The sequence below is a fragment of the Schistocerca cancellata genome, chromosome 4 (assembly GCF_023864275.1).
Source record: "Schistocerca cancellata isolate TAMUIC-IGC-003103 chromosome 4, iqSchCanc2.1, whole genome shotgun sequence".
NCBI lineage: Eukaryota > Metazoa > Arthropoda > Insecta > Orthoptera > Acrididae > Schistocerca > Schistocerca cancellata.
In genome coordinates this window covers 280,152,572-280,172,796 of record NC_064629.1, presented here as the reverse complement: position 1 = coordinate 280,172,796, position 20,225 = coordinate 280,152,572, and positions in this window count along the sequence as shown.

Here is a 20,225-nt window from a genome sequence, read left to right as displayed (position 1 = left end):
GGAGCGCGGCCGACAACAAAAGGAGAGTAAGCGGCAAACACTTTCCCTTGTACCTGGAGCTAATGGGCGGCCGCCCCGGGCGACCCTTCCTCGAGGTGATGACCTGAGATGGGCGAGCGGTCCACCGCGCGGAAATCCATCTGCTGGCAACGCACCACACGCACGCGACCGTGACGAGACGGCCGCGGTGAAACAACACAAGGGGCGTGGAGCCTTTTGACAGGTACTGCCCAGAGAAACTTGCAGACGTCAACGACGCCTATCGTCATTTCCTGATGGATGCCTACTGTCAAGCGACAGTAAATCTTGGTTCGATGTTCTCTGGTCGCTAAGGGTGGCACAAAAGAAGAGCCATTAAGTGTCATCCTTGCCCGAGAATATCAACCTGGCGTGTCAAACGAGGATACCGCACGAATTTGACAATACAAACATGGAACCAAATCGAGATGTACGTGACACGAGAGAAACTTCATGACAGGGCAGAGACGGCGGGATCGCACGCAACAGATGGACAAAAATCCCTACTGAAAGCTGCGGCGACGAAACCCCCCACCTCTTTCCCTTATATTGTGCCTTGGAACAGTGGAAGTACTGAGTGTGTCAGTGAACAGTGATTATACGGTTCTTAGTCCAGTGCATATACGTGTGTTTCTGTCAGAGAAACTCTGACTCGTGTGTTTTGCAGGAGTTCGATTTATTGGTGTTTATTAGACTGACTCTTGTATTTTGCAGGTGTTCTATTTATCTTTTTTAGACTTTGACTCTTGTGTTTTGCAGGTGTTTTATTTATAGGTGTTTTTTTTGTTTTAGATGTTGACTATTGTACTGTTTTATTTATCAATGTTTGTTTTTGTGTGATGTATTAGATTTGTGATATTTTGTTTCGTAAATTCATTGCTGTGGCATTGCTTCGTTTATCAGTCAGATAGCTTTTTATTCTCATTGAACTGTGATCGATTAGCCTTTCCATGGGGCATATTTACTGTGAGGAACCCCTTAAGGGTAACAATCACATAATTATTGTAGTTTCAGGATAATGACACAGTGCTCATTGTTTGCTAGCTAATTGAAATATAGTAGAGTGATTAAAAGAGTGCCACATAGTTATTTTAATTCTACAAATTATTAGTTTTATACGATATAGAATTTTTTTGCGATAACCACTTTGTAAAACATGTTTTTTCTCTTATCATTTTGTTGCTTTTGCAGATTGTGCATTGTTATGTTCTGCTTTTTAATACCGATGTTATTTGATGTTCTTTTTTTAATTACTGTGGCACCTTTGCTATTTTCATAAATTTTGCTTGTTAATAAACAGTCATAAATTTTCCTGTGCTCAGTTGGCTCTTGCAATGAGCAAATACTGGTGAACTCCATAAGGGTAACAACCAGAAATTGTTTTCATATTAATGACACAGGAACCATTGTTTTTACTTGCTGACCGAATTAGGTCTACACTATCTTTTAAATAGGTGTCACAGATTGTTTTTTGTTTCCTCCTTGAAATTGGTAGATTCTAAAGATGTGTTGAAATTATTGTGTTTTAGCAAGTAGCTGGTGACCTTTCGCCTTTTCTTTATTTTTTTTAGTTTAAGTAGGGTGTGAGAAGCCTGCTTGGGAATGTCCTAGCATGGCTAGAAAATTCCCTGCACAGTCTTTTCCCGGAGCGTTGGGGTTATGAAAGGTCTCTGTTGGATTCCTTTCATGTTTAATTTCTTAAATCTGTTGCCATTTATGGAATAAATTCCTCTTCTAAATGTACTGTGGCGTTTCTGACTATCTGGGAGGAGACTGAGCAGTGGAACGTGTTACTTTTACACATAAACAAGAACGATCTGTCACACTACTACACTTTAAAGCACAGTTTATATGTAATTCTTATATGTAATTCATGTCACACAGTCTCATACGGAACCTACATCCGCTTTCTTTTATATACTGTATATGATAAGATACTGTCATCCCCCTTCCCTTTTGTGTGAGAGGATGAATGAGCATATGTATTTCTAGTTGCATGCTTGAGGGTAGCAGACAAGGCTGTCTGCTAGAGAACAGTAGGACCAACGTCGGAACAGGTAGCTACGCTTCCTAAAAGCAAAGAGGTTTCTATTCTTAGTATGGTCCTGTCCGTCCGTTGTCATGTTGGTATAGGAAGCTGCCCCTCTGGCCACTTCTGTTGGTCTTTGTAAGCCACCCTCAGGAAGCACGCTCGGGAGTAGGGCAGTTGCAGGGTGGCCGTGGCGAGCGTCTGAAGTGGTAAGATCTCTGGCTAAGCGCGTGTTTGTTAAGTCCGTAGGACAATGGATTTCTTAAGTTCAGCCTAACTGAAAATTTAATCCCCTTTATTTCGGGTTTAGGTCTAAAATATCCGATGTTATCTTAAATTGCAGCGCAGTGTAATTATCGTATGAAGTTCAGATTATTTTCCGGTAGTTGCTTTGTTACTACTTTGTGAGTAAAGTGGAACCACGTGTTGATCAGTAACTCTAACTAAGTTCATCAATCTTAAATCCGAATGTGCGTGAGATTATAACGTCTCGTCTTGAGAATATTTTTTCAATATAGCAACTTTTCTTTATGCTTTTCTTTATGTTCAACCCACGTGGGGTGTACTTTGCGAGACCAGTACCACGTGCTTATATAACTGTTTGACCCATCAGGTTAATAGTAAGACGTTAGTAACCTGTTCAAGGTTTTTCTTTTGTCAATTGCTTTTCGATCTAATGTATTTTAATTATCAAAATTATTGTGGAGTTGTACGCTTTGTGTAAACCAAGTTGACCACGTGGAGCATGTGGTGTAATCATCAAAGTAGCCCTCAGCTATTCTTTTTGCGAAGACTTCACAAAGAGTTAATATCAATTTAGTATACCAGTGTGTTGTAATTACATGACGGACAGGATTGTGGTATGAACGTAATTTCTTTGGGTAAAAACTGAATCTGTTGGTGGTGGTTAATTTCTTCTTGCTTATGTTTCAATGTTCTTCGTGTGTTATTTTATGAATGGAGTGTTGTATGCAGTTTTCCAAATCTTGGCTCCATATTTTATGTGTTCCGTAAGATTACAATCTCACATTCTTTTCAATCGTAAATAAGGCACCAGCTCAGTTATAACTCACGTATAATATGCTGAAATTTCAATGAACAATCTTAAAATAAATTTCCAAGTATAAACTGATTTCTTTCTTTTTATTTAAATTCTCCTTTTTATATATATATTTTACCGGTTTTGTATGACTATTAAAAGATTATCATTAATGTTAGTCTGCTAAATATCTGATGAAACAGTTGCCCAGTAATCCACGGTTAACGTCCCCAGACAGATCACGGCTTTTAACCCACTTTCATTGTCAATTAGCACCGATTTCAGCATAGCAAATTAAAGTTACAACCTTACACATCAGCATACCAAAATTAAAGTAGCAATATTACAGTATGTTCTGTTTTAACAATAGTCAAAATCACACTTAAGAACAAAAAAGTCACTGCACATATGTTTTCCAGACTGCTTTTGAAAAGAAAGCACTTACCTTTTTGCGCACTGCCTCCGAACACATAGGACACCTGATGAATTACTTGCAGCTCATACGTCTTAATTCTGACGTGATGAAGACTTTTTGACTTAATATTTTTCCCAAATTACAATATAGAATTAAAATAAATATATATTTTAACTGAATCTTCCGTCGCTTCTTGTTAGAATAAACTTGTGTGCGTTCTAGAGGCTTAGTATGTTTAGTTAACCGGTTTTCGCCTTACAAGCCAAACATCAAACTTTAATTGACTATCGTCATCAAATAAATTACAGTATGTGGAAACTATATGCGAAAAGATGTTATTCCTTTAGAATGAGGCACAAACACCCAGTAAATGTCGTCATTGACAGCGCGGTACTAATGCAATTAAAAAGGTAAAAAACTGAACAATGAATATACATAAAGGGAGAAAACCAGGGAAAAAATTAAGATTAAACATGAGAAACAATACCTATACTACAACTTTCATTAAATTAACAATCCCAATGAAATAAATCAGTACTTGACAAAACTATTAAAGAATAGCTTGGAAAACTATACAAAAAAGAGACAAACATGGGACTGACAATTGGAACAACAGAATAAATGGATTACATAGGTAACCAAAATAAACAGATACCGGAAAATGGAGGAACAGAAAGGAACAAAGAGTGAAGGAAGTGCTGGAAAACTGAGAAGATTAAGTGAACGTTAGAAGTTGGGACGTACTGAGCTGTGTTTGGTCACGCAATATTAAATCAAGATTTTGAATCAGATGTCCATTAATTTCTAGGATTTTCAGAAGCTTTGTTTGCTAAGCGGAAGACATGAGTCTGTGACTGCTAGCTGTGCCCCTCACTCCATCCAAACTCAGCAAATGTGGGGTCGTAATTTTACAGTACCCATCTGCGTTCATATCTTGTCAGCCTAGTTGCTATGTGTATGGCTGACCCATAATCAGGTTAAGTAATTTTGTATTCCCACTAGGCCAGTAACTGGGTCTCATCTTTGCTACTGAAAATAGACTAGGGTGTGGTGTTCCTCACATTGGTGGAAATTAGTCAGTTGCAGGACATGAGTGCTTTTGCTACACTCTGGTATATCTGTTGTAGGTGTGGCATTGTATATCACTTCCTCAAAACACTGGAAACGACAGCTGGGTGAGCATAGAGAAGGGATACCATTTTCATTGGTTATAGTCATTGACTGTGACAGTAAATTTTATTATGCCTAACTCTGTCTTGAATCTTCTTTGGACACGGCAACGGATATGGGATGCTATACTGTTGATTCGAAAGCTACATGCCCCTATGACACTGGCTGTTGTGAACAAGAAGGTATGAAAGTGTCTGTAATAGCTGTATTTCTTTAAATATTGGAACAATGTGTTTTTATACTGATTTCGGTTGTAGGATCTAGCAAGTACATTGCGAACTGGATATTTTTATGTTGTCTGTTTCAGTTATGAAAAAGTGTATCGAGCTGTTTTGTAGTGCCTGTCCACATCCACAGTACATCATCTACATCTCTGACCCAGTATTTAAAACTTGTGGTCAACGGATTTTTACTTAAAAACTTGTTCGAAATGATCCACGAATATTTCAACCAAAAGCGCACTAAGAGGGTACGCTCTAGCTAAACCGTCTAACTATTAATACTGAGTCCCTTGGTATCGGAAGTAGTTTTTTGCTAATCGTGTCTGAACGTCCAGTCTCAAGGGATTCAATTTTACAGGGTTGACAATAGATCTGTACTTCTACTCTTTCAGAATACCAACACATTCCCCTACTGGTATGTTGTAAAACAAACTGCAGACGTCAAAGGTTACCAATTTAACACTGTATGAAATAGATAGATCTTTCCTTCTTCCTCTTTTCTTGTTAATAAGGTACACTGCGTTTCAAGTACCCACATCCTCATTTCAGTTTAGTCATGTTTTTAATTAAGATGTCCAATTTATTAACCAGTTTTTATGATGCAGCAGTTGATACACAATTGGACGGATAGGTACACCATGATTATGTAGTTTCGGAAACCTATTCACTCTAGGAGGCACTAGGTTGCCTTCTGTTCTCAGGGGTGAATTTTCTTCCAAAATACTCGATCCGAAATTATTATTGTGAAATTAACCAAATTGTGGCCCTCAACATCCCTTCATCCATCAATAGTTAATGGAGCGAATGTTATTTCATGATTACCTGCGTGCACATGTTAGTATTATGCCTGCAGAAGACCTGCTCTACGCACATGACGTATTATGTCGTGCCTTCTGGGTGGCATCGTCCAAGTATTTCGATTCTGATTGTGAAAGTGGCACACATACCTCTAGCAATGCTGTCGTCAGCTTCTTCGTTGGCAACCGTTGCAATCCGTCAGCTTCGGTTTCTCTGCAGATGTGGAAGGCGTAGGCTCAGCACGATTTCTTTCAGAATCTATTTGCTACTGCTCTGTTTCTTTCTGGTCGTAGGTTATGACGAAACCAGGCCTTAAGCAGATTGTGGACACTCACTAAGATGCTGACGCAATAGCGACGCGTACGCGTAATGGCGGAGCTTCGCGCAGTATTTACGTCTGGCTTTTGTTTTTCCATCCGCAGGTCGTGTTTTGTATTGATTACATGCACTACCGCGAGCCCGCATCGCTTCAGAAGGCTTGATAAATACGAAGGGCGCAGACACTTCTGCGGTCTATATTGCTGCACGACGAGGAAAAAAAAGGCCTTATTGGATCGAATGTTCTACCTCCGGCACATTTTAGTACTCCTCTAACGAGCCCTTCCCCGTCTAGGGGTTTTTCACAACCTTCAGGACATACAGGTCACTCAGGATGCAACAATTTGAGCAATCAAATAAGCCAGCTGCAGGGGCTCGACAGAAACATAGAAACACGAGAAACACAATACATTACCATGTCTAATACGGTATAGGAAACATGTTGGCATTCAAAACAGCTTCGTGTTGTCTCGGAATGGATAAATGTAGACCCTTTATGGGTATCTAGGGAATATTCTATCATTCTTCCTGCACAACTGTAGCAAGTCAAGCTAACGTTGTTGATGGAGATGAATAGCGATCACACAACCATCTTTCCAAACTAGACAACAAAGGCTTAATAATATTGAGACCTGGTGACTGGTTGCTAAGGGACATTCTAAAATTTATCCTCGTGCTTAGAAAAGCAGTCCTGGAAGATGAGAGCTGTGTGACCAGGGAACGTGACGTACTGGAACAGCGGCATCACTGGGGAACTAAAAGTACAACATCTGGTGAAACTGATCAGCCAAAATGATCACATAATTCTTGGCAGTAATGTGACCTTCCAGAATAACCACGAGGCCCGTGGGATACCACGATATGGCTGCCCAAAACATCACCAAACCTCCGCCACGTTTCACTCTTGAGACGTAAACTCGACCAGAAGTTGGAAACAGCGTGAAAGGAGACTCATAGAATCGAATGACCTTCTTCTATTGCTCCGTAGTTCAATTTGTATGGCTTCGGCACGTCGTTTTCCGTTTACGGGCCTTTCCATCACTCATAAGTGGTTTTGGAATTCCACCTCACTCTGTAATTCCCTTCTTCTGGAGTTCCTTATGTGTTGATTTGGTGCTGATGTAGTTCATTAAGGTGACATTCAGTTGTATAGTGATTGAGCAGCTGTTGTTCTTTATTTGTCCTCACACTCCTCAACAATGACCGTCCATCACCTTCACTCAACACTCATATTCGTTCGCGTTATGACTTGCAGACACAAATTGCAGGCTTGGCTAGGATATGCATTTACGTTCAAGCAAGGATTTCTCGCCATGTACCCACATTTTTGTCTAACACCTTTATTCTTTCTTTCTTACTTTTGCTGCCGCCTTTATCCCGCATTGTGCGCAGGGTCGGCAGGGTTAAGTACGGATTTGGCATGGTTAAGTGTAAGGGTGGCCGGATGCCCTTCCTGCCGCTACCCCATACCCCCTGGAATGGAATTAGTGTACCCCAGATGTCTGCGTCTAGTGTAAATCGTGAAATAGTGAGAATGTGTTTCACATGTTTGCGAGTCGTGTAAATGAGGCGGGACGTTGAGACAAGCCCGGTATTCACCTAGTAGGATGTGGAAAACAGCCTAAAAACCACATCCAGGCTGGCCAGCACACCGGCCGTCGTCGTTAATCCGACGGGCGGATTCGATCCGGGGCCGGCGCGCCTACCCGAGTCCAGGAAGCAGCGCGTTAGCGCTCTCCGCTACCCTGGCGGGTTTGTCTAGCACCTTTATAAGGCCGTTTAAAACCATATCTACTACATACGAGATTTTTATATCTCTAATCACACTGTAAGGACTGTGGTTGTAGAAGTACCCTAACAGACACGGCCAGAACCATTGTTACCCGTTGTCAATGACAACCGGTTTCCAACCCAGCAGGAACTGTTGCTGTCAGCAAATCAAGGTCATTCTCACAAAGTAGACCTTTTGATGGCAACTGCGTGCTGTTGTCATCTGTAACAATTTTTCTCACAGAAGTGTCATAATTCACTCAACAAACTCCAGTGTCTGACAAGAGAGGTGTTGTGCATCATCAAGAGGTTTCCTGTTGAAATACCGAGAGAGTGCTTTCTGGGTAGAGTCAGACAACATCTTACTTCCTTCAACATACATCTCGTGAAATAAGCCCGAAGAGAAAATTCGAGATATTAGAGCTAATACAGAGGCTTACTGACAGCCATTCTTCCCACGCACAACTTACGAATGGAACAGGCAAGGGGGATCAGTTAGTGATACCTGAAGTACCCTCCATTACACATCGTTAGATATCTTCCAGAGTATGATGTAAATGAGAAGCTCGCTTACGACAGCTTTTATCCAGCAGTGTGTGGAGAGTATAGTTGACACCGAAGGTAATTCTACAGTATTTTGGAGGCTTTTTCCGTGCCGTGTGTTGGGCCCACTCACGAGGCTAAGTTGAAAATGAACCACGACTTCTATTTCAACGTTCAGGGGAACCTAATTTTGCCTCCTGTTCTACATATTCATGATGAGTACGCTTTGGACACTCCTATTTTGAAAAGACGACAACAGTCGCACATATACGTCTCCGGTTTGACGATCTCTCCTGTCACGTTTAATATCCAGACCTGAATCCTTCTGAAAAATGTGGGGCTGTTTACAACTGCTGGGGAAACGTAGAAGACAACATACTCGAAATTCGGTAACTCTACGGCATTTCATCATCAGTCACTAGCTGACAAGGACACATGGACAGGTCATTCCTGAAGAAACTTGTGAACATTTATCTACACCAAATTAAGGCCGTTATCAGGCTGGAGGCAATGACACACGTGATGCCTCATAGAAGTGATTAACTTTTGTCCGGTGTGTGCAGTTGCCTTAGTTGCTGTAGGATAATTTGATAAAAATTTGTACATTGTGCGCTAGTGTGCAGAACTTAAGGACAAAGTAACTTTAACGTGATGTGTCACTGCCAAGTAACATAGCTCGATGAAGCTTCGACTGTACATAAAAAAACGGCTGCAGTATAATTAAAAAATGTAACTGAATGAAATATGCAATGAGACGAACTGGAATGACACTTTTATTCAAACACAGAAATTATATTTAAGTCAGAGGTCAGAACGCCCACTCACCATCATGCCATTGCACCATAACATCTGGATCCCTAAAACGATCATGTTCGGCAATGTTGCACGTACCCTCATATAACGAGAGTGGGAACAGGTAAAGCAAACGGGAAACTATAGAACATATTCGTTTGTTTGTTCTAGGTGTTATGGTGTGGTAAGGTATAATGTTTCATGGTCGTATTATCCGCCAGATATTAGAACACGGTACACTCAATGGTCAACGTTACTGTGACACTGTACTCCTCACCCATGTGTGTCTTTTCGAGGGGTGAATTCGCCTCTGACTTAGTTTTTATAGATAACAATGTGCGACTGAATTAGCAGCGCAGGTGGAGGTATATCTGGAGTATATTCGGCGAATGGACTGGTCTGCCCATCCTTCGACTTAAAATCCAATTCGGCATGTGTAGGATGCGTTGGGAGACTCACTGCACCACGTCCATATTCACCATCGACCATCCATCAGTTATCGTCCGCGCTGATGGATGAATGGAACGATCCACTACAAAAACTTCGTAATAACAGTGTAGCCAGCATGGAAGGAAGTTGCGGAGCAAGCAGTGCCTTTCGTGGCGGTCACAACACTGTCCAGAACCACACTCCTGCTTATGTAATGACCGGCCGGCTGTTGTGACCGTGCGGTTCTAGGCGCTTCAGTCTAGAAGCGCGCGACCGCTACGGTCGCAGGTTCGAATCCTGCCTCGGGCATGGATATGTGTGATGTCCTTAGGTTAGTTAGGTTTAAGCAGTTCTAAGTTCTAGGGGACTGATGACCTCAGAAGTTAAGTCCCATAGTGCTCAGAGCCATTTGAACCATTTTTCCCCCTCTTAAATCGTCACTATTGCAGAGCCTCTCCAGTACTAGGGTGCTATTCCAGTACCGGCGAGTCTTGGCAATTGTGACGCTTTAAGAGGGGGAAAAGGATTGGCTCTGAGCACTATGGGACTTAACTGCTGAGATCATCAGTCCCCTAGAACTTAGAACTACTTAAACCTAACTAACCTAAGGACATCACACACATCCATGCCCGAGGCAGGATTCGAACCTGCGACCGTGGTGGTCGCGCGGTTCCAGACTGTAGCGCCTAGAACCACTCGGCAACACCGGCCGGAGGTTAGTTACGTTTAAGTAGTTCTAAGTTCTAGGGGACTGATGACCTCAGATGTTAAGTCCCATAGTTCTCAGAGCCATTTTTTGTAATGACCAGAGACCTTTATATATCGCATTGGTAAACGAAAACACCCCAGTTACTTAAGATCTTCCTTATCACTCTGATGAAAATAACTAGCCAGATTCAACCCAATGCGCCTTTTCAAAATGTCTTCATCATAATGTATAGGCAGTACATGAGTTATATAAACCATTCTCATGTCGCGGCATCGCTGTCATATTTTTCTTGTCCAAAGCGGTGTGCAATCGCTTGGATCCGAGCGTGTTTGCATAGTATGCAATGAGAGAGCATGTGCAGAACAGAAAAATAAGAAACAAAGCTACTTTGGCATCGAAACATAATTTCATTAAACTGAGACTCTAATGAATTGTTATAATTTTAACTACACAATGCTGTTTCAGATTCTAACACTAAAAAATATAGTGATCTACTTTCCATGTTAGTGGATCGTACGTGTGAAATTAAATCAAATCAAGAAACTACATATAATAAAGAAATTTAGATCCAGGAAACGTGCTTTCAAACCATATCCGCTGAGAAGAATCGCAAAATAGCCTGCTCCGTTACAAATATGGATTCAAAGTAACTGTCTGTAGTTAGCAGTAGTAAAGGTTCCCGTTGTAGCTTCTGATTACACGTTAAGACAGCATACATGAAGGAAGTAACTGTATAGACTAAACTCGATGTTTGACTTTAAATTAATTTATTGTCTAAGTGTGTGGTGTTTGATGAGATGTAAGAGAGAATACTGTGTTTCTCTGTTGTGACTGGTACATTCGACGACAGTTACTGTCTGCAAAATATTGCTGTGGGCACAATCCCCCCGGTACTTTAGACTCCTACCTTTATAATCCGTCACGCACAGTAAAGGCGCAAGAGAAATGCTTCGATTATTTCTTGACTTCATAAAAATGCGAGTTGATAGGAAAACAAGCGAACCATGATTTTGTTAATTTTTATTTCAAAATGTGTCATTCGTCTGTTCTAATTTAGTCACATACATAAGAACAAAGAATGTTGACTAATTAATACTTTATTGTGTCTTCGAGATTAGTGTTCTTACACTAGTATTATATCTCATTATACCAGGCAACAGAAAGGAATTACAAGAGTAAGTTATTCGTCTGAAGCCACGTATTAGTATGGTGTCAGGGTAGGTATGAGCCAAGATAAACATCGGGCAGTGCATCACATTCCACTGACAGGATAAGATAAGGGATATCATGTTAAATCTGAGGCAATTGTGCTAGTTATATTCAAGGTCACCTCCGTCCCTCCCTCTTCCCCCTTCCCCCCCACACACACACCAGGGACTCCTTGCAGCTCTCACTTCCTCTCCCATCTGTAACAGTAATATTGAAGTCCCGCTTATACCTTTCCCCCTTTATTACTGGACCAAATCCGCTGGTCCCGTCACTCGAGTTCTGTGCACCATAGTCAAAATATCAGGTTTGTTTAGGATCAAGGTGTGGATATTATTATAAATAATAATAATAATAATACAACATAAACTAATAAAACAACACGTTCCCACATACAAGTATGCTCCACAAAATGTACTGGAGAATGATGAATACAAATTATACTGGAACAGAACCATTATAACGGATAAAAACAACACCACATAAATGACAAGCACCCGTATCATCTAACACAGCCCCACATCGATCAAGATGCATCCAACACTTGGCTAAGAAAAGGCAATATATACAGTGAGACGGAAGGATTCATGATTGCAATACAGGATCAAACAATAAACACCAGATATTACAGCAAGCATATTATTAAAGAGCCCAATACCACAACAGATAAATGCAAACTTTGCAAACAACAAATAGAAACAGTAGATACCATCACAAGCGGATGTACAATACTAGCAAATACAGAATACCCCAGAAGACACGACAATGTAGCAAAAATAATACATCAACAACTTGCCATACAACATAAACTAATAAAACAACACGTTCCCACATACAAGTATGCACCACAAAATGTACTGGAGAATGATGAATACAAATTTTACTGGAACAGAACCATTATAACAGATAAAACAACACCACTTAACAAACCTGACATCATACTCACCAATAAAAAGAAGAAATTACCACAACTAATCGAAATATCCATACCCAATACAAAAAATATACAGAAGAAAACAGGAGAAAAAATTGAAAAATACATCCAACTGGCTGAGGAAGTCAAGGACATGTGGCATCAGGATAAAGTTGACATTATAGCAATAATACTTTCAAGTACAGGAGTCATACCACGCAATATCCACCAGTACATCAACGCAATACAGCTACATCCAAACTTGTACATACAACTACAGAAATCTGTAATTATTGATACATGTTCAATTACCCGAAAGTTCTTAAATTAAAAGTAACATATACCGTACAGTTAAAAGGAAGTCACGCTTGATCAAGGTCCGTGTCACTTTCCATTTTTAACCAGACATAACGTCTGAGAAAGGAAAGAAATAATAATAAAAATAATAATAATAGTAAATTTTAATTTAGTATTATTCCGAGTCCGTGAGTTTCGTCATTCATGGTCTGCACGCTGTAGTGAGAGGAGGGCCAGCACCAGAGTTATCCTACTTAAAAAGTGAAGGTGAATATTTCCTGAATTTACCGTTGAGAGCATCTGTGAACTGATGGATTTTCCCGTACTGACTTCAGTCTAAGTTTTTACATTTCGTCATGAACAGAGTTTTCTTCCGAATGTTCCTGATTATTATCTTCGTCGTCTCTAACTCTTTCATGATGACTAGCCAGAAACTTCTATGATAGGTTCCTATGACTCCTGCACGAAACGAAGACACTCCAACAACCATGAAAAAACCTAACGTACACGTGTGTTTGTAATGAGTGGTAGGCACACAACTCCAATTGCGAGGAGTTACGTTTACAACACTTCAAAAAATTTTCATGGTTTTTGTAGTGTGACCCAATTTAAATTATTTGCTTTATGAGGCTAGACCGAAGAATATCACATTGAACAGCTGGTAATCGTAATCCCTGCAGCAATAAAAATATTAGTTGCCACTTAGTTTTGCAGCCGTTGTCAGGGTGTCTACCTCTGTTGTTTTTGTACCCTTCCTAGTACCAGTTTGGTCAATATGACCCCTTATGCATATTCGGAAATTGTATCTGTCTTGTTTACAAAGCTATTATTTTCAAGCAGTCTTCCTATGAGTAAGTTGTATCCAATGACGTTATAATCAGTATCATATTTACAACACACTAAAATTTATCCATGATTTTGTGCATTGATTGCCATTGGGATCGATACGATCCTAATACAAATTGATTTTTGTTTCTAGTTCGTAATGTTTATGAAATGTGATGAATGTTACGTTGAACAATGTAATGCATGTTTTTCTGATGGTTCATTACAAATGTGCCAATATACCCTGTGAAAATTACTTGGGGTCTTTACAACTCCAGTGATACGCAGTGAAACAAAAAATCCTGGTAGTAGAAGCGTTAATTAAACGTCTGTCTAAAGATAAAAGTAATTTTAAAGAATAAACGATCTGACATTAAATTTATAAATGTCTTTGCTATCTGTCACACATTCTACATTATTTGTCAAGTGTTCGACGATTTTTACTGCTGCATATTCTACATATCTTTCTTAAGGGGAGTACGTACGTCCTATACCCACAGTGATAAATTTGCAAAATTGATGACCCATTATCTCAGAACCTGTGACAGATACAGATCTGAAATTTTTGTGATGTATAGCAACACTCCTTTTCTGATTTCTGAACTAGAATCAAAATGTGCAGAGAGATAATTAGATAGTTATGATTTTTTAAAAATGTTGTTCAATATTTTCTTTTAAAAGTCCACTTTTTCTTCCGTAAGTAAAACACCGTTAGAGGTAGAGATGTTTGGGGAGGTTTAGTAGCTGCAGTATACCAATTGGTAACACAGTGTAAAATTAGAGGTATCTATCTGTAATAGTTTCTGAGATAATGGGTCAAATAATTTTTAAAATGTCATTTCCGGCAAATCAAGTTCAAACATTTTATTTGATATTAACTTACACATGCAAGCATGTCATCCTCTAGAAACAGCCAGGCCCATAATAAGCATTATCTGGATCCTGGTCTTGACTATCCTGCAAACCGATAAGCTTCCTTCTTTTTCTGCCTCTTGCTTCTTTAGTCATTTCCTCTGCTGCACGCTGGGCTTTCATGATCCTAAGTCGATCCATTCGCAGGAAGGGTTGCAGTGTGTTGGCACCTGGAGTGACACCAAGTTCCTCTAGTACCCTATTTCTTCCCTTTATACCATCATTAAACGTTAACACAACATCACAAACACTCAAGCATAGAGTTTTCCTTCCTACAAAGACATTTTTTGGTATGCGGGTCCAAATTACATTATTGAAAGACTCATTCGGGTTTTGTGTTCGACCATGGAGACATTTGGAAAGAAGGTCAGGATGAGCTAATTCTCTATATATTGGTTTAATAGCTTCCATCACTGAAGATGGTATGCTATTTTTGTGTCTAAATTGTTCCTCGCTACCCGCTGCCTGAGCTTTGCGGTACCTGCACCATGTATCAGCACCAGGTGGACAAAGACCATATATAGGTGTATCATCAGTGGAAGATTTGTGGAAGAATGTAGCCCACACTGCTCGTTTCATCCCTTGTAGGTCACGTGTACTGTTTCTTATTGCCATTCCATAATAATTCTCGAATTCATCAATGTTTTTGTCTGTAAGTCTTCCTTTACCATTTAGAGCCTTTCCATCTGATAAATTCTCTTTTGCTTTTGTCTGCTTCAATTTTCGGAGACGTGTTCCCATCCGTTTTTGAAGGTGGCCCACACATTAAACTTAACAATCTGCTTATTACCATAAGGTTGGCTTTCCACTACCGATTTGTAAACTTTTGAATCACCATCCCGCAAGTACTCAGTGTAACACACACCTCTCTCCTGCTGTGAACGTCTGAACATAGAAACAACTGCAGTAGCATCCATACCCCCTCTAGTTCCCTCATAATTCTTAACACAATTTGTTTAATGGCTTTCACTTGATCAGCACCTGATTTACGCTGATGACAGTATTTAGTTAGCACACTAGTGACACTTGCAACTGCATTTTTTGATGTGTGACCTCTCTTCTGCCATGTGCCATCAACTGCCACAGATAAGTCTGTTGTGTTATTTAATTCTACTACTTCTTTATCAGCAGCTTTCATAGAAGCAACAGCAACAGATTTGACACATTCACTAATTACTTCTGTGTACTTACTTAATCTGGTTGGTGTGTTTGGCAAGTTCAACGTTGCACATAATACTTCAGCTGCAGTCAATCCTTTCCCAATGCACCTCATTCCATACAGGAATCTAACATTGCTCTCAAACAAGTCATTCTTGCACTTTTCAGAAGTCCAAAATGATACCGAGAGCCTGCAAACTTCGCACTGAATATCAAGTTTGTTAGCCAGGCCAGTCCTTGCAGATGAGTCCTCAGAGATGTTAATTTGCCCACCACAAACCTTACGTGACACAGAAAAACTTGTCCTAACACACCCAAATTTAAAGGAACATAACCTAAATTATTTTGATCTCTGCCAGTAAGTACATCCTCATGGTCTCCAAGTTTCCTCTTCGAAGCACTAGTAGGCGTGTCCTTATCACGGGTCTGTGAAAAATCTATTTCAGGATCAACACTGGATACAGATTTTGTGATATGCTGATTTCCATGGAAACGTCGCTTCTTAAAACAACCCTTTCTTTTCGTCATGTTGAAAAGAGGTATAAGAGCGCATAATAACACACCAAACCACTATGTTTTCAGTTCAAAACATATGAGATACGACAACCACAAAGTAAATAAACAAAATGCATGTGTTATACCGCCATTTCTGTTTACACAGAGCATCCAAACTCTTAACACGAACATTAACATGATTTCAAGGAATAAATAGCTGAAAACCACAGCCTTCTAGATTGAATAGTTCAAGAGATAGAGATACTTAGGCAAGTCAGTGCAGAACGACCGGATAATTTTACACACGTACTATTAACTTTGAAATCATAAAATCTACACTTCCAATTGGAATTTTCCGACAAACAATGCATCAAATTACTCAGGAGAGATCAAATATTAATAAGAGATAATAATCCGAAAATGTCACTTTTTGACCAATTCCGCCATACGTACTCCCCTTAAACACTGATATTTTACGTGATAAGTGTTACATCTGTAGATATTAATTTTGTTCTCAAATAGTGATGGAATATTTGTGAAGAATTTCATTAATGAATTCCTAGATGTTTAAAGAGCCATCTTCAAGATGGCAGTGGGAGATTATCGCATAATAGACTCACTGGTGACATTTGTATAAATAAACCAACATGTTTGTTAAAAGAGATTAATTAGTAAGGAGATTAGGTCACAAAAGATGCAAAATATAGTAACATGTTTGTTTATTTCTAAAACTAGTAATTACATAAGATGTTGAGGAACTTACGCATTTCTGGAGCTCAATATTTTATTGATTCCTATTCATATTCTCTTTATTATGGACGTCCACAGTACAATCCTCACTATTCACTAACTTTTGTTCATATCCTGTGCGAATTTCTGCCATCATTCTACTTGTTGTATAGGACTGAAATTCTTTTTTCTAAACTAACGAGGACTCTATTTGCTGAGATCCACTAAGTTATTCTTCGAAAACTATTCAACACTATACAAAGCATCCTGTTAGTGATAAACTACATATATCGAAGACAACCTAAACCTCTTACGTTAAACTACATATATCGAAGACAACCTAAACCTCTTACGTTTAAAACAGCTCTTCAGAAGTCTGTCTGAACTCCCATGAAATGAGTGCAATGATTATTACTGAGAAATTTCACATCTTTCTTAGTTTTGTTTCAATGTAATATATCACTGGTACTTCAAGTCGCTAAATTTTTTCAGAAATGAGATTTTCGTTGTATTCTTTCACATCTTCAGTTGAACTACATGAATGTACTTTAGAGACTGTATTAAAAACTTGATATAAAAATAACTTGCAGCTTGTGTGTTTCCAGTTACAGTACAGTCATCCTATTTAGTTAAAGTAATATAGGGTATAATGTTCGGTTCTACTAACTTTCGTCTCACAGTATTCCATATAGTTTGAGTGTTGTTTTCAGCAGTATTCACTTGTGTCTTCATTTGTATGTATCTACATACATATTCTCCTAACCACTGTGAAGTACATGGCAGTGAGTACTTAGCCTGGGACCATATGGACCTTATCACACTGTTATTTATATACCGGATTAATTTTTGTAAAACAGAAATGTGTCACTACATACTTTGAATCTCACAGTCAGAGTGGAGGTCACATGGGATTCGAGGTTGTCCGTGTTAGACACACGAGAGGCCTCGTGAAGAGGGCGAGACCATGCAGTGTATCAAGCAGAGATTTGTCAAATCTCCATTGTTGGAGATAGTGCAAAAGAACTCATATATCAAGGTAATATGCTAGATACGGTGTTGATAAGGAAATGAGACTCTGGTTTGGAGTTTGGTCTTATTTTAATGCTTTTTCAATTGTTTACAAGATCATGCAGAAAAGCACAAACACTGGTTTATCGTTTGAGTAGTAAGACCCACATGATTTACATGTGAAACATAGACCAGGTTCGTAACCTCACGCTATTTTAGATTCCCCAACCAGTTACTAGAATAAATGACCACATCGGCATTACACTCTGTTAGGAGTAATGTATACGCAGCAGCATATGGTATTTCGGACCACAAAACCGTTACTAGTGCTGTCATCGAACCCTTACGTTAGTTATACGTCACAGTGTGAGTGACAAAGAGATGTAGGACATACAGGCAAAGATACTAAAGAAACCACTAATGACAGTCCAGGGCTACATAGAAAACAAGTTTTATAAACGATTTTTAGTGTACAAGCTTAACTGAGTATAATTACTCTCACTCACATAGTTCCTGCTGTCGGCTGGTAATAATCTGCACCACTGGTTTCTGTGTATGCCTGGGTCGGGTTTTTCTGCTGGCTGGAACTCTGCCCCACTTTTCAATCGGTGGCCTCTATATTCTGCGTCTGTACCAGTTTGATTACAGATGGTGTGTGACAGTGTCATCTTTGTGCCCAATTCGCAATCGGCGAACGTGACGTTAGTAGTTTCTTAATGCGTGTGACCAAATACCGCTCTGGCGAAAGCGACTGAGGCTGTATGTATCAATCTAAGTTACATTGCTTACTGTTAATATTCATATCTAGGTGAGATTTTTTGGCAACCATTCGTCATTCTTTCATTACGCTTTCCATCCCTGGAAAAGATTTATCCTCAGATCTTAGGAATTAATTTAAATTTCTTTTTATATGCAATTATTATGTAAAATTGATACAGACCTGAAGCATAAATATTGTCAGTATTTAATCATCTTTTCCCTCCTTCATTTGCTATCCAGTGTATCCGATGACAAAGCGCTAGGGGAAGAATTTCACTTAGGGGGTGCATTTCTTGTCAGATTTTCACATGAGCAGGATCACAGTTCACACACATACGACGGTAAAACTTCTCTTCTTGCAACCTTCGTCTCTGGATTTTGCGTTTGATGTATAACTAAGAATCTCCCCTACAGGTATGATGATGGAGGTGGTTACTGATGAACTGAGAGAAATTTGCGTTTTACAGTTGGAGTTATCAGTCTCTACTGCTCCTTTCTATACCCGTAAATTATTTTATAAGTCATGCGTACGTTATCATTTCCCTCTTGTTAGCTACTGCTGCCAGAGTTAGTCCAAGAGAGGCAAAGTGACCGAGCGTCGGCAAGTCTCCGAGGACTCATTACAATGTCTCCCTCACACATACATTTTGCGTTATAATACGTAATACCCTCTTTAATCAATTTTAGCGTTTAATTTAGCTGGTTCTTTCTGTTCATATTTCAGAATTCGTCAACTTTATTTTCTCACAGCCTCCATGTATGAAATTAAAAAGAACACCATTGATATATTTGCATTCGCCACACTACATTTAGTCCTTGGGTCATTACATTGTAGAAAAGGCTCTCTCCATGGGCTTGTTAACTTATGTACCTGCCCTATTCTCACACATTAGTCATATAACAATAGTCTGTCTCCTGCCTTAAATTCTTTGGGGTTCTACTTGCGATCATAGAGTCCACATTCTTTGCCTCAAATTTCTTATTCAAACGCCTTGAAATCTGCTTCATGTGACGTACCAATTCCTTCAGTTCTTTCATGCAATCATCATAATTGTATTTTAGTTTGGCCAGATCCCACTGAAGGATCCCAGGAATATTACGTACCCTCCAAAATAGCGTGAATGGAGGGGGGGGAGGTTAACCCAGTCGATGACTGTGGTGCGGTGATGTATACAAAAGTGTAGGAAAAGACGTCCATTCATCCCAATTCTCCTTTTCGTTCTCACGTAATAACGTAGGTATTCTGTCAGTGTTCGATGCGTTCTTTCGAGTGCTCCTTTCGTATGCAGATGGTACGCACGAGACTGTACATTCTCAAACTTTCATAGACGAAAATTCTCTTAAGTCTCTTTATGATGTCACATAGAAATTTTGTTCTTTAATCTGTCAGTAATACTGTCCGTATACTGTAATTGCAGATTATTCTCTACACTAAGACTCGCGCAATCGTGTCGGTATCCTGTTGTGCTACAGGCTCTGCAAAGACGAATTTTATGAAGGGCGTCCTGTAACGTTAGCATGTGTCTATCCCTTTCTTCTGTAATCTGAAGCGGACGTGTTTGTATCCCAAGGAGCGAATACCTAGTTAAGTGTTTGGTTCAGCTATAGGTGAATCTTCACCGTATTCGTCATAGTATTGTTCTTCAAACAACTCTCGCAACTTTTAATGTTC